This window comes from Falco biarmicus, chromosome 6 (genome assembly GCF_023638135.1).
Source record: "Falco biarmicus isolate bFalBia1 chromosome 6, bFalBia1.pri, whole genome shotgun sequence".
Taxonomy (NCBI): Eukaryota; Metazoa; Chordata; class Aves; order Falconiformes; family Falconidae; genus Falco; species Falco biarmicus.
The window spans coordinates 64,548,392-64,561,146 of record NC_079293.1 but is presented as its reverse complement, the minus strand read 5'-3'; the positions used below and the strand labels follow the sequence as shown (position 1 = coordinate 64,561,146).

Here is a 12,755-nt window from a genome sequence, read left to right as displayed (position 1 = left end):
ATTCACTAGCACCATGTGGCTGTTCGAGCAGCTGTAACCAAAAGCTCCCCAATGCAGCCAATGCAAGAAGAGGAGAAAACCCCTCCAAACTGCCCACAAAAGGACATGTCACTACCCTTTCAGTTTTCTGCAGCTTCTTTGCCAGCCGAATCTGTGAATGTCATGGCCTCATCTTTTTCAAAAAGCAGTGAATTCTTTTCCACTCTCTGTGATACATTCCTTTCAGCAAAACCAAAGCAGAACAAAACATGAGAAGTGATTAAAGCAGAGTCTCACCCTGCAGCCTCTTAAAGTAACAGTAACTGAGTTACGCCTTGTACGGTCTCAGGGCTTTTATTACTCTGAAAAAACAGATGCCCTAGAAAAATGCAGCATGGGAAGATCAGTTCTGAGGAGGGGTTCTTCTGTGTTTTTTTCCTGTCCCAGCAACATCCAAATTGCACTTATAATCTGAAAGAAAGAACCTTACATACATCTAACTTGTGAAGGAAGGTGTGCAGGTTTTACATTCATAAACTGAAAGAGCAAGTCCTGCACTTAAGATTTCTTTTTGTGTGTACGTGCTTACAATGAGTTAAAGAAAGCTTTGAAATTAACAGCTAAAAGCAGCAGCTACATACAGTAAACACACGCTCACTCTACAGTCAAACCCCCCAAAGGATGGGTCTGTCCTTGGTTCTTAGTAACACAGGAGAACGCCATGTAAATTCAATAGCATGATTTCAAGCTACATTCCTCCTTCACCAGGCTGCTTGTGGTAGCTCTGTTCACGAGCAGAGAGAAGTGGGTGGATGGTCTGCATAAGCATTTTGAGCTAATGTGCCTTAATCTTAAAGTGCACCTTTTAAGTATCTGAATTAGAAAACCTGTATCAAGAGAACAACCGCTGCAAATGCCAGAATCATTTTGTCCTGGAAAGAAAAGAAGTGAAACAGTGCCTCCACTGATTTCCTCTTTTTTTTCCCCTGTTAAGAGAACAGAAAGATGATTGCAGGTTGATTCACACTGTTCTGATCTTTTTTCTTTCAACTCTTATTTTTAGAACCTACCCAGGCACAATGCAAAATTCAAAATGTGAATCGGGATGGGCAAGGAAGGAAGCGGGGAAAGGGAAAGGGAGTGGTATAGAAGTTCTGCCTGCTGTGGAATAAGAGAGAAAGCTTTTCTCAAAAAACAAAAACCCCACTGCTGCCTCCCCACGCCCCTTTGCCCATGCACAAATGAAACTAACAGCTTCTCTGCCTTGTCTGACTTCTTGACTGAAGAACTCTGAGGATGTGACAGCAAGGAAATAGGAGCACACTGAGTCTCAAATCAGGAGGTGATTTACTTCAAGGCCATTTCAGATGCTGTTCCCTCCCGAAGGGGCTCTTATTTTACTTTAGTTGCTACTGTTAATATTTTAGCAGTGTTATTTAAAATCCTTATTTGTCCAATTACATTGGGGGAAAAAATACCCTCCTCCCTAAATAGGAGCAAAAATTTGCCTGTGGCCAGCTCACAAAGAAATCCCCAGTCTTCTCACCATCCCTGCAGCTGGCTTCAGCTACACAGCAAAGATGCCTACAGATAGAGACCCCAGACAAGGTGGCAACCACATGGTGACAAAGGCCAGTAAGCAACCAGAGCGCTGAAGATGCCGATTACATCAGTAACAGGAAGACACGAAAACTCTGCCTACACTTACACACAAAAAAAGGTGCTACTAGTCAGATCTATTTTCTCAAACCCAGCTGTAGCCACTCTGGTTTCAGTGTATGACAGCTTGGGTAAGTATACTGGGTCTGGATGGGGTTAAGTGTCTCCATAGCAGCCCGAACCTTTCTCTGCTTTAGATTTGTGACCAAAGCAGTGCTGATAACACACCCATGTTTTAGCTACTGTTGAGCAGTGCTTGCACAGCATCAAGACCTTCTTTGTTTCTCACTCTGCCCCCGCAGCAAGTAGGCTGGGGGTTGGCAAGAGGCTGGGAGGGGACGCAGCTGAGACAGCTGACCCCAACCAACCAAAGAGATATTCCACACCATATGATGTGCTCAGCAATAAATGCTGAGTCTTTGGAAAGTAGCCATTGCTCGGAGACTGGCTGAGCATCGGTCTGCTGGTGGGAGGTGGTGAGTGAGTGCCTTTGCATCACTTGTTTTCCTTTTATTTCCTTTGCTTATTAAACTGTTTTTACCTCCACCCACTAGCTTTCTCTCTTTTGCCCTTCCGACTCTCTCCCCCATCCTGCTGGGAGCAAGTGAGCAAGCGACTGAGTAGCAGATTAGCTGCTGGCCAGGTTCAACCCACCACAGTGAGTAATATGTAAGTGATGTTCTTGGTCCAGAAAATAACTTCAGAGGCACACAGGTTAAGCCATGTTAACTGGACAGCCAAGAATTGAGATGCTGCCTGGAGATGAATTTGTCAGGATTACAAAGATGACATTACCGTCTAGTCCATTTTTAGCAGAGATTTTGAAATCTGGAAAACAAGAGAGTGGGAGGCTGAGATGGTAGTCAAAACCACTCTGGACAACGGGATGTGGAAGGAGACAGGTCTTAACTTGCATTCCCTGTTAATGCATATTAACATAATGTATGTCAATGCACACAGTCCCACCATGACACCACTAAGACCAGTGATTCTCAACTCTGTTATGCCAACTACCCTACAAACTGCAGCTTCCCACATTCTACAATTCTATGCCACCACAGGCTGCATCTGTGCTGCCAGGGATGTCTTCTAGAAGGTCTATGGTCAGTCTCACCTTCCTTTTACCCACACACAGTCCCTAGTACCAAAAAGCTGGGAAATGCTCCTACAAACAGAGATAACCTACACAGACCTGAATGGGACAATCAGCAGAGCAGGAAATGAGTAATGGGAGGGAAACCAAGGCAGAGTCCACAAGGAAAAAGTGAAGCTACCATCCCTTTCCTTGGCTTCTGCTGTGGACCAGTGACCTACAGCAAAGTCCCTCTGCCTCCAAAGGTAGATCAATACTGCTCAGCTCAGAGTGGACCCTGCAGTGTCTCAAAGCCAGTGAGGTTGCCTACATCCCACTGCTACCTCAGTGAACTCTAGGAGGTAGTACTGAAACAGATACACACGGACCTATCATAGAATCATAGAATCATTTAGGGTGGAAAAGACCTTTGAGATCATCAAGTTCAACCATTAACTCAGGACTGCCAAGTCCATCACTAAACCATGTCTCTAAGCACTGCATCTACGTGTTTTTTAACACCTCTGGGGATGGTGATTCCACCACTTCCCTGGGCAGCCTGTTCCAATGCTTGTCCACCCTTTCAGTGAAGAAATATTTCCTTATATCCAATCTAAACCTCCCCTGGTGTAACTATGCCCCAAAAGGCCTACTCCTCTCTGTATCACTGTCCTTCTTTTTGTCTCCCTCTGCCTCTGTCTTTTGAAAAGATACCACCATTCAAGATACTAGCAGCAGCAACAGAGGAACACAAAACAGCAATGCTGGACAGATGCCTTCTCTCCTCAGTGTGTTGTCCACTTGGTCTTTCATCAGTGGATATGGTTGTAGGACTGATGAGTTTTCATTTTTGGTGATTAATCTCACAGCCTGCCCTGACTCTTAGGTGGCTGCATTGCTTGAATTAGAATGTCACGGTCTGGAGGACAGTGACCCAACAAGAAACAAGGGACAACATCACAAGTTCTTAAAGAGTCAGGACTTAGAGTTTAAAAAAGGGGTGATGGTGGGGAAAAATCATGGGGGAAGGTCTCTTCTGTTAGCCAGAGAAGATGTGACTTAAAAAGGGAACAGATGCCAGCTAAATGCCACGAAAAATAGACTCTGCTGGGTTGGTGAGCATTTTCCAAAGGAAGCCAGCAAACAGCTGGAGGGTTGTTCCACATTGATCAAAATACCTAAGTATCACCAAGCATATGGTAGATCTATTTTTAAGCTTTTTGTCCACATCTGAGGGCAATTAGAAGAGATAATTTGACTTCATCATGAACCTGAGGTCATTACACATACTGTTCAGGGAATGATCTGCAAGGGATAGTCACGTGTAGTGACTCTAAGCTACAGTCCATAACCTGATCCTTCAGCTTAAAGCTACTGCAACCTCCTCAGCGCAGTTATAGGAGGTCCTGCTTTAATTCTTTATGGCCTAAGCAGGAAGTGACATTGAAATAATGGACTAAATGGAAGCTGTGGATATTTAGGCTAGGTGTCAGGAAAAAAAATCCTTTCTGTTGGCAAGGACAGCAAAACAGCCTGGAATAGACTGCCTAAAGCAATGTGAAGGCTAGACAAGTATCTGCCAGGCGTGGTACTGCCTCTGTTCAGGGGGGATAGGTCTCTTTCAGTGTGTTTTTTCAGTCTCTTTCAGTGTGGTTTTCTATTATTCAATGAGTGACCAAAACAGCAGATGCAAACACTTTTTAAGAGCCCTTCCCCTCAAGCCAGAGGAAGTGTGATTTCTTTATTTCTCTTACTCCCTCTTTCATTGTTTTTCAAGGTTCATATGCTTAGGAGAAGAAACTGTACTTTAAATCTGGCCTGTGAATGAAGGTACATTTGCTAAGTTCTAAAAAGGCACCTGAAGATCCTGATCGCACTAAACATATTGTGGAAGTTTGCCCAAGTGGACATTTGCTCAACATAGCATGCAGGATTATCTACAGTGGTGTTCTTTAACTGGTGATCCAGAGAGCACTGGGGTCGACAAATCATCACGTGGCTCACAAGCCCATAGCACATGTATGACCAAGCAAATACACATCCATTGGATGCTGTGGCAACATTTTGCTGGTGGTGTTTGAGCTCCCCACCACACTGCCTGCACGGCCTCCCCATTTGGCTCTCTGAGCAAGAGCAGATGAAAAGCAGACCCAAATTACCAACCCAAAGTACCCCTGAGGACAGCTCCAACCATTCTCATCAACAGAATGAAAAGAGCAGTGCATGTGGAAGAGGCAGTCAACAGAGGTTTCTCTGTTTCTTTGTATTTAAGACACAAAGGCAAGAGCAGGACTGGATAGTAATCTGGAGCAGACAGGCAGGGTTTCACTGGAGGTGACTGCTTTGTGATACACCTTGTGAACTACACAACTGTCAACAATTCAGGAGATCTGGAGATCCTGTCTGGACTTCCTCCCTGTTTCCTAGCACAAAAAGACAAAAAACCTGAAGGCTGCCGAAGTTAACAACTAGGTGAACAGCACAGGGGACAGGCGTCAGATTTGCGGATTGTATTGTAAAGGGAAAGTGACCTCTTGATAGGGAACGAATGCACACACTGTAAGCCAGGCTGGCTGGGCAAGTCAGGTTAGATAAGCAACAAAAAGCACATTCAGCACCAAACCATGATATCAAGAGCATTAACCAAAGCAGAGCCTGTAAGAAGATGACCCTTTTCAGTTGCCTATATGCTACTTGTGAGCATCTGAAAAAATGGATAAACTCTCTGCCTGCAGAGTAGTGATTCAAAATAATGTTCCTGAAAAATAACAGCTACATTTAGAATTTTAGAATAGTAAAAGAAATAGTTGTAGCCCATTTCAGAAGTCCAAATGTAAGAAAGGAGTTGACAGGTCCTATATGTCACAAATGACGTCTGTCCGAGTGACTGACAACTTGGAAGTAGGTAATCTTGGACATCCATGAATCAAGATACACCCAAGGTGGAGTATTAGTTGGTGTCTGTTAAAGGCCACTGGAATCACTGCAGAGCACTAGGTGATGGCCTTCTTCAACACCTCTATACAGTCTAAAAACCCCTTGTGTTATATATGCTGGAGACTTTATGTTACTAGCACTAAAACATGCTATACTTTCCAAAAGGCTATGAATGACAAGGTACTAACTCCTAATTTAAAGGAAAGACCAGCCTTCCTAACCCTGCGAACTAAAGCCCTTGCCAGTTAGCCAAATGAGTCATATACAATATATGTCTTGCAGCACCAAGGAGACTGGAGAATTCAGGGGCAGTTCACAGGACGATGACCACAATGTGAAAAGCTTGTGGGATGTAGCTAAACTACCACACCACGCACAGCAGTACCTGCTGACTTGCTCCCTGCCCCAGCCAGGGACAGCAACAGGCAGGAGCTGCAGTGCCAGCAGGAGCTGCAGTGCCGGCACAAGCACAACTTATCACTGGCTGTATGATGTAGCTACACCTGAACTGCCTGTGAGTCATACGCGGTTTAGCAGAGGAGCCGGACGATCCTTGCTCTGGACTTTGTCTCAGTAGGGAGGAAATGATCACAAACCAGAAGGTTACTGGTTGTTTAGACTGCAAAGGACTGCCACTTTCTGTGCAAATAACTAATGATGTCTGCAACCAAATCCAGACCAGTAAAATTTTATGTGGTATATGAACATACACTCATCATACACACACAAATTTAAATCACAATGCATGCTTTCCGAAAGGCAATTTCACAAAACTATAGCAAATGGGAGTCAAATCAGCCTGAAGACAGAATGTACAGAAAGTTGCTGATATCTGCAAACGGTTTAAGACATTTCCTAAATGCCTACAATGTTACAACCATGAAAAGAAGACTGAGCTAGATAAAAATAACACACAACAACCCCCCCCCAACAGCTGGGTTTACCAGGGAAGTGAAAAAAACATATAAAATGTTATATACAAAACTGACACATGAAGGTGGAAAGGAGAAAAGATAATAATGAGTAAAAAAGCTAAAATAAAGATTATATAGAGGAAGAAAGAAGATACTGGGGAAAACTAAGGCAGATAGAATCAGATATATATTTTTTTATTTTTCTAAGCAGATTATGAAAAATTAATCCTGAACAACAAAAGTGGTACAATCCTTCATAACAATACGACAGTGGCAGAAGTTATTTAATAAATATTTCTGATTAGCACAAGGTAAAAGGCTGGATGATCTGCTTATGATGATGAAATAACTTCCCACGACAGCAGCCCCTGGAGAGGGGACATGAAGCAGCAGATACGTGATTCTAGGTGTCTCAGACTAGTTGCATGAAATAAACTTGTCTCAGAAGGTTTTAGAGAGCTAGCCTGGGAGCTGCTACTGCTGCATCTAAAGCAGTTCTGGGCCCCTGGGGAAAGACCAGGGGCAGAAAGAAGGCTCACTGGTTAAGAAGAGTAAAAAGTAGTTACAGGCCAGTTGGCTGAGTTTCCAGTATTTTGCATAGGACAGAATAACCAACATAGGACTCAATTAATAAAATCCTAAAAAAAAAAAGCAAAAAAAAAAAAAGCTCTACATTTAAGGTCAATCAACTTGACTTTAAGGAAAACAGATCCTGTCAAACTAATCTGATGTCATTTCTTGTAAAAATTAAAAGTTCACTTGACAAAGGCAGCATTGTTGACACTATTACAAGTCCAAGTCATTTGACTTGTTCTGTAGAACATCTTTATGAGGAAACTGAATGCTCTGAAGCTTGTATAGAGTGACTTCATCTGTACATGAAGAGCAGGACTCCATAGGTGTAGAGCACTGTATGAGGTCAGGCAAAAATCTCAAATGTGTTTAATACTGAAGTCGCTTCTGAGTCCACAGTCATATTAAAAGTTTTCAAAACTTGATAAATGAAGGAAGCCAAAGTGTAAATGTAAATGGGAAACTATTTATTAGCAAACAGATTGGTTCCTCTTGGGTTCCCATAGGTATTGGTGATCATCCCTTTACCATTTAATAGCCTTCTCAGCGATCTGCATTACAGTTAGATATGATACTGAGGAGAGCAAAAAAACCAACCAAAAAACGATGAAAGGACAAACCTGACACATAGCATCTGGGGTCCGTCGAAAGATGGGAGAAACCAGTTTAGGTGTTTATAAGGACAAGTGCAGGATCACCTTATTAGAATAAAGAATACAGGTGGTACTTACAGGATGAGAGGGAGAGAGAGGACTCTATCCTCCAAAGCAGAGACTGAATGTGAGTCCGGGGATCCTGGGAGGCAATCAGCTTGACATGAATTCCCCACGCAAGGCTGTGGCCAAAAGGGCTAACGTGAGCCTCAGCTGTACAAACAAATGAAAATCAAAAGATGAGTAGGTAGGTTAACGTGACGCTGTATTTGGCTTTCATTCCTCCGCTCCGTGAATAACTTATCAGGTTCTGCTGCTCCATTTTCCAAATAAAGTGTTGGAAAAATTGGAAGAGTGCTCAGGGGAGAGAGATTAAAGCACTGAAAACACTAGGTAGCAGAAGGCTTTGATACAAACAGAAAGCTTAAAGGGAATTTTGTTATTTTGTTCGCAGTATAGGAGCATTCATATGGGGAATAAATTTGGTGACAGCAGGCTCTAATCTAGCAAAGGTGGAAAACACACTGGAACTGAAAACTAATCCAATCCAGACTGTGAACAGGCAATTTTGGTTTGCTTTTTCAGCAATGGTCTGTTATGGGCAATTAAACAGTAATTAACCCCTTACACTGTGATGTACTGTCCATCTCTGCAAAGCTGTGAAAATAACTGTGCTTGATTTAAAAAGGATGTCCACCCATGCAGCTTGGGTTATCAGGCATGAAGTAGGAGCTCCTGCAGGTGAGACCTACTGCCTGCATAAAGCTGGAGCTCTGGTGTGTGATCACAGCATCAGACAGTGCTTTGTGTTGGCATTAAGAAACACTCCTACCCCTTCCAGGAGAGTAATCCTGGCCACCTTCTGGCTCACAGCCTGCAAAATGTCTCCAGAGGAAACCCTAAACTTTTGGGGCTGAGGTGCCACCTAAGTACGGATGACACCAAACTGTCTGTCTTCTGCAGGATCTGCAGGAGCCGTCTGAATTCCCAGCACCTGGCTCCACACAAAACCTCACTGTGCAAAGCTCCTCACACTGAAATGCCAAAGAAACAACTTTCGGGAAACCGATGGGTTATTACAGCTCTGCCACTGACACAGCACCTGTGATCCTTGCTTCAGCAGTTCACTTCATCTGCTGCCTGCTGCTGGGATCTTGTCCCAGGGATCTGCCTGGGATCCCATTGCCACAGCCACAGAAGGTGACCTCAGAGAATTAGGCTGAGGGAAGGAGTCCTCCACACCTCAGAGATTTTTCTTCTCCCACCTGTACCCTTTCAGGATGAACTGGTGGGCTAGCTTCCTTTTTCAGGAAAACAAGCTAGTGCCTTTAAGGGGCGTGAGTGGACATGAGCACCACTCCTGCAGGCACCTCCCAGCTCACCTGGGATATCCACGTCTTCTCCTTCCCCTTCACCCTGCTGAGGGATCTTGGGTGCTGCCAAGAAAGCTTTGGGCTCTGGTTCCAAGGATGGGGTCTGGCAGGTGGGCTCCTAAGGACCACATACTCGGTGGGGGGCCCTGGCTACTGACTTGGCTTCATCCCACAGCCTGCCAATATTTAAGTTTGGTGGTTTTTAAGGATGCAGTGCAAGCTTTTGTCCATGCTGTCTGTCTTAACCTGGGCCTTTGGCCAGGAAGTATTAATCCTGTCAATGTGCAGGAATGGGGAAGGCTGGCGAGTGTTTGATTTGTGCCAGTTGCTGGCATCAGCTCATTTTAAGCTTCTGGAATGAACCACTTACAACTGAATGCTGCAGTGTAAATACTGCAAATGAAACAGATAAAATAATGTCAATTACTTGAGCTCAGCATCGGTTCACATATGCCACTCCAGAGATTTAAAAGGCATTATTTCATACAAACATTTAATTACATTTAAATATGAGCCTACAGGTATTTTTCTCTTCAGCAGGTGGGGAAAAAGTTGTGTTTTTCAAACTTACAGTCGCTTCCAGTAAGTGATTCCCACTAAAACACAGCATCCATAGCATAGCAGAATCTCAGTGCTATGTTACAAATGTGAAAGAAACATCCCATCTTAAGTAAACTTTTGTAGTGCAAGACTTCTGCAGAGTGAACTAAAGCAAGAAGGCTTGTCAAAATTTTAGGGAGCAAAAAGGTCTGTCCAAGTGTGGTGTATATACACATATGCACATGCATTCACGCACACCCCACCACCTGGTCTCTGCTCTGCCTGGTATTCCTATCAACAGATCTTGAGACTCAAAACTGTGGTTGGCAACTCTTCAGTCGCTAAAAAAGCTAAAGTTTTGGTAAAGCTGATCAAAAGCAAGTTTCAGAGCTACTAATAAAAGATGACTCGGAGCCTGCTGAAGTACAATTTGCATTGTGCATTTTTGTCTTAACACTTCCTGTTCTCCTGGGTGCATTTTCCTCCCTCATCCTCTTGCACAACTCCAGCTACATCCAACAGCATTAGGATGTTCTGTTAAGCAGATGTGCACCTCTGTTTTTAAGCTTTGTAAAGGCTTGCTTATGTCAAAAGATGGACCATCACAAAGATCACATAGGCTAGATTCCACAAAATTATTTTTACAGATGAAGTAACTGTGGTAATCGTCTGAAATGTAAATGAAGCAAACAGCTTCTATGGATTTAAAAAATCTTTTGATACATGGATTTAAAAAATCTTTTTGAAATGTTAAGAAATAAGTTGGATGCAAGGCTTGTTATTTTACTCCAGACACACAGAGAAAGAATTAAATGGGAGAATGTGAGACTTAATCATCCCATCTGCCTTTGTAAGCCACCCAGACGAGACGCAGAAATGCTAGGGAAGTTAATGCAATGAACCCCAGAAGTGTCACTTTCACAAATCTCAAGAGGCATCATTGACCTGAGGCTGGCTGCAGTTTCTGCCCCAATTCCAGTTTAATGTATTCCAGTTTGACCCTCCAGCGACAGTGCTGCTGGAGAACACGCTAAGAAACAAATGCAGGCAATTGCTTTGACATAATTCTTTTGGACGCAGGCAGATCGAATGTGCTGATGTCAACAGAGACCAGAAAAAAATTTACCAGATCTCCTTTCCTCACTGAAGAAAACAATAAGAGAAAACAAAGCACAACCCAAAACCTAGCCAAACACATGCCTGCCTCTTAACAGCAAAACTAATACAAGCTGCCTAAGAAAGGCAGAACCAAGACAAACATTTCTAAAGTATCATTTGTATGTATACACAGCATTTCATTTATAGCTTAAATTTACATGACCTGTATATATAATTGGCTCTTTGCATATAACGTGCATAAAAACATCTGTTCTATGGAGGTTATTAATTTTAAACCCCAGGAACAGTATAATTCTGTCCTTTATGGCCTTATAGTACATTCAAAACAGTTCCTATCGTAAGTTTTCTCACCTTAAAGCAAACTGTTCTTCTTCCCTTTCTCTCATTCTTCTAAAATTCAGAAGACTGCATGGATCTACTTTCAATATGATTGTCAAGATGAAACCTTCCTGTCTTGCTATGCACTTAAATGCCCAAGCTCCAGCAACTTTGAGGCAGCATAGTTTGATGTCAGAGAACATTGAGGCAATGCTGATTTTTCTGCACAGGGACGGCAAGAATAGAAGCTGGGGATATTTTTTCCATGGGAAAGATGAATTATGGTAGGAAAACAGGTCAGGCAAGCCACGATGACTATCCTGAGAATAAAAGATCAAGCTGAAGATTTTCTTCTCTACCTGGTCACTGTTGCTCCTGAAATAAGTTCTGTACGAAAGGAAGAGAGAAAAACCCCCACACATCAATGGTACAGTTTTTCAGAACTCATAAGGGAAAATACCAGGGTTGAATGTGGCTGGTGCCTCAACTTCATATAATGAAAACAGAACAAAGAAACAGATCCGAAGCTCATTGCCTCCTCCCTCTTTTACCTCCTCTCCTAAGAAAGGGTTCCACCTTTGCTACTCACAATTTTCTTTTGCTCCCATTCCTCTAGCTCCCCATCAGTTCATGCAGACAGATTGTCTGTGGTGGTATCATGCAAAAACCAGATGAGATCCTCAAGGCTTCCCCTTTCTGTGTGCCTAGAGCACTTCCAAGAAGAGAAAGACTTGTGAAGAAATAGATTCTCACTTCCCTTTTCTGCAGCTACTTGTGGGCGTCACTCTACCACAATGAAAGTCTGCATCTGTGATCTGACCACTTTGAAGAGACAGATAAAAAGTACCATTTTGAATGTCCATAAGAAGCACGGTCTCTGAGAGAAAAGTGATGATGTGTTGCAGCCACTGGAATTGATATAGAACATCAAACCACTCTTACACAAAGAAAAAACAGACTTTTTTCCTTCTTCATCTACCACACTTCATGTGGCCTGTTCCCAAAATGTGGCCACAAAGTGTGGTCCACAGTCTGGCTGATCATTAGAGGCTGCAGAACCTTTTCAGCTATGTTGGGACCTGCATAAATATTGCAGTTTTCAGGGAATAAGGGTTTTAAGACCACCAATCATCAGGAATTATCAAAGACTTTAGTCCCTAGAGTGTCTCGTGTCCTGCTCCTTGAGTAACCATCCAGAAAGAAGAATGGAATTGCTTCTCCAGAGAGTCAGAGGACAAAGGCTAGTCAAAAATAAAACAATGTTCTAAGGAAGTCCTTGAATTTCTCATGATCTTGTGTTTTATTTTTTAAAGCATTTGTCAAGATGCAGAAGTATGGTTGAAACATTTTTCTAATACTAGGAATGAGAAGAAGGCTTAACCAAAACTCAACAGAAATTACTATCTACCTTGACTCCTGTAAGGTCTTTGACACAGTCCCATACAACATCCTTGCCTCTAAATTGGAGCTATATTGATTTGAAGGATGGACTATTTGATGGATAAGGAATTGGCTGGATGGCCATATCCAAAGAGTGCAGTCAATGGCTGGATCTCCAAATGGAGATCAATAACAAGTGATTGACATATTGACAATAACAAGTCCCTCAGGGGTCCAT

General features: G+C 42.9%; 1 protein-coding gene and 1 long non-coding RNA gene across 4 annotated transcripts in view; one reads left to right on the top strand and one right to left on the bottom strand.

The window, feature by feature from the left end:
• The window catches only part of FYN (FYN proto-oncogene, Src family tyrosine kinase), a 143,490-nt gene that overhangs the window by 48,958 nt on the left and 81,777 nt on the right, over nt 1–12,755 (bottom strand). For 2 of the 3 annotated variants that reach the window (XM_056342803.1, XM_056342806.1), the window contains exon 3: nt 7,866–8,000. The gene's annotated coding sequence lies outside the window, so the exon portion shown is untranslated. Of the gene's footprint in view, nt 1–7,865; nt 8,001–11,726; nt 11,815–12,755 lie in introns of those variants that run through there. The other variant, XM_056342804.1, reaches the window with a different exon arrangement.
• Nucleotides 1,745–12,418, top strand: LOC130151089 (uncharacterized). Its single transcript, XR_008822501.1, has 2 exons — nt 1,745–2,114; nt 11,906–12,418. It is a non-coding gene; the product is annotated as an uncharacterized LOC130151089 (long non-coding RNA).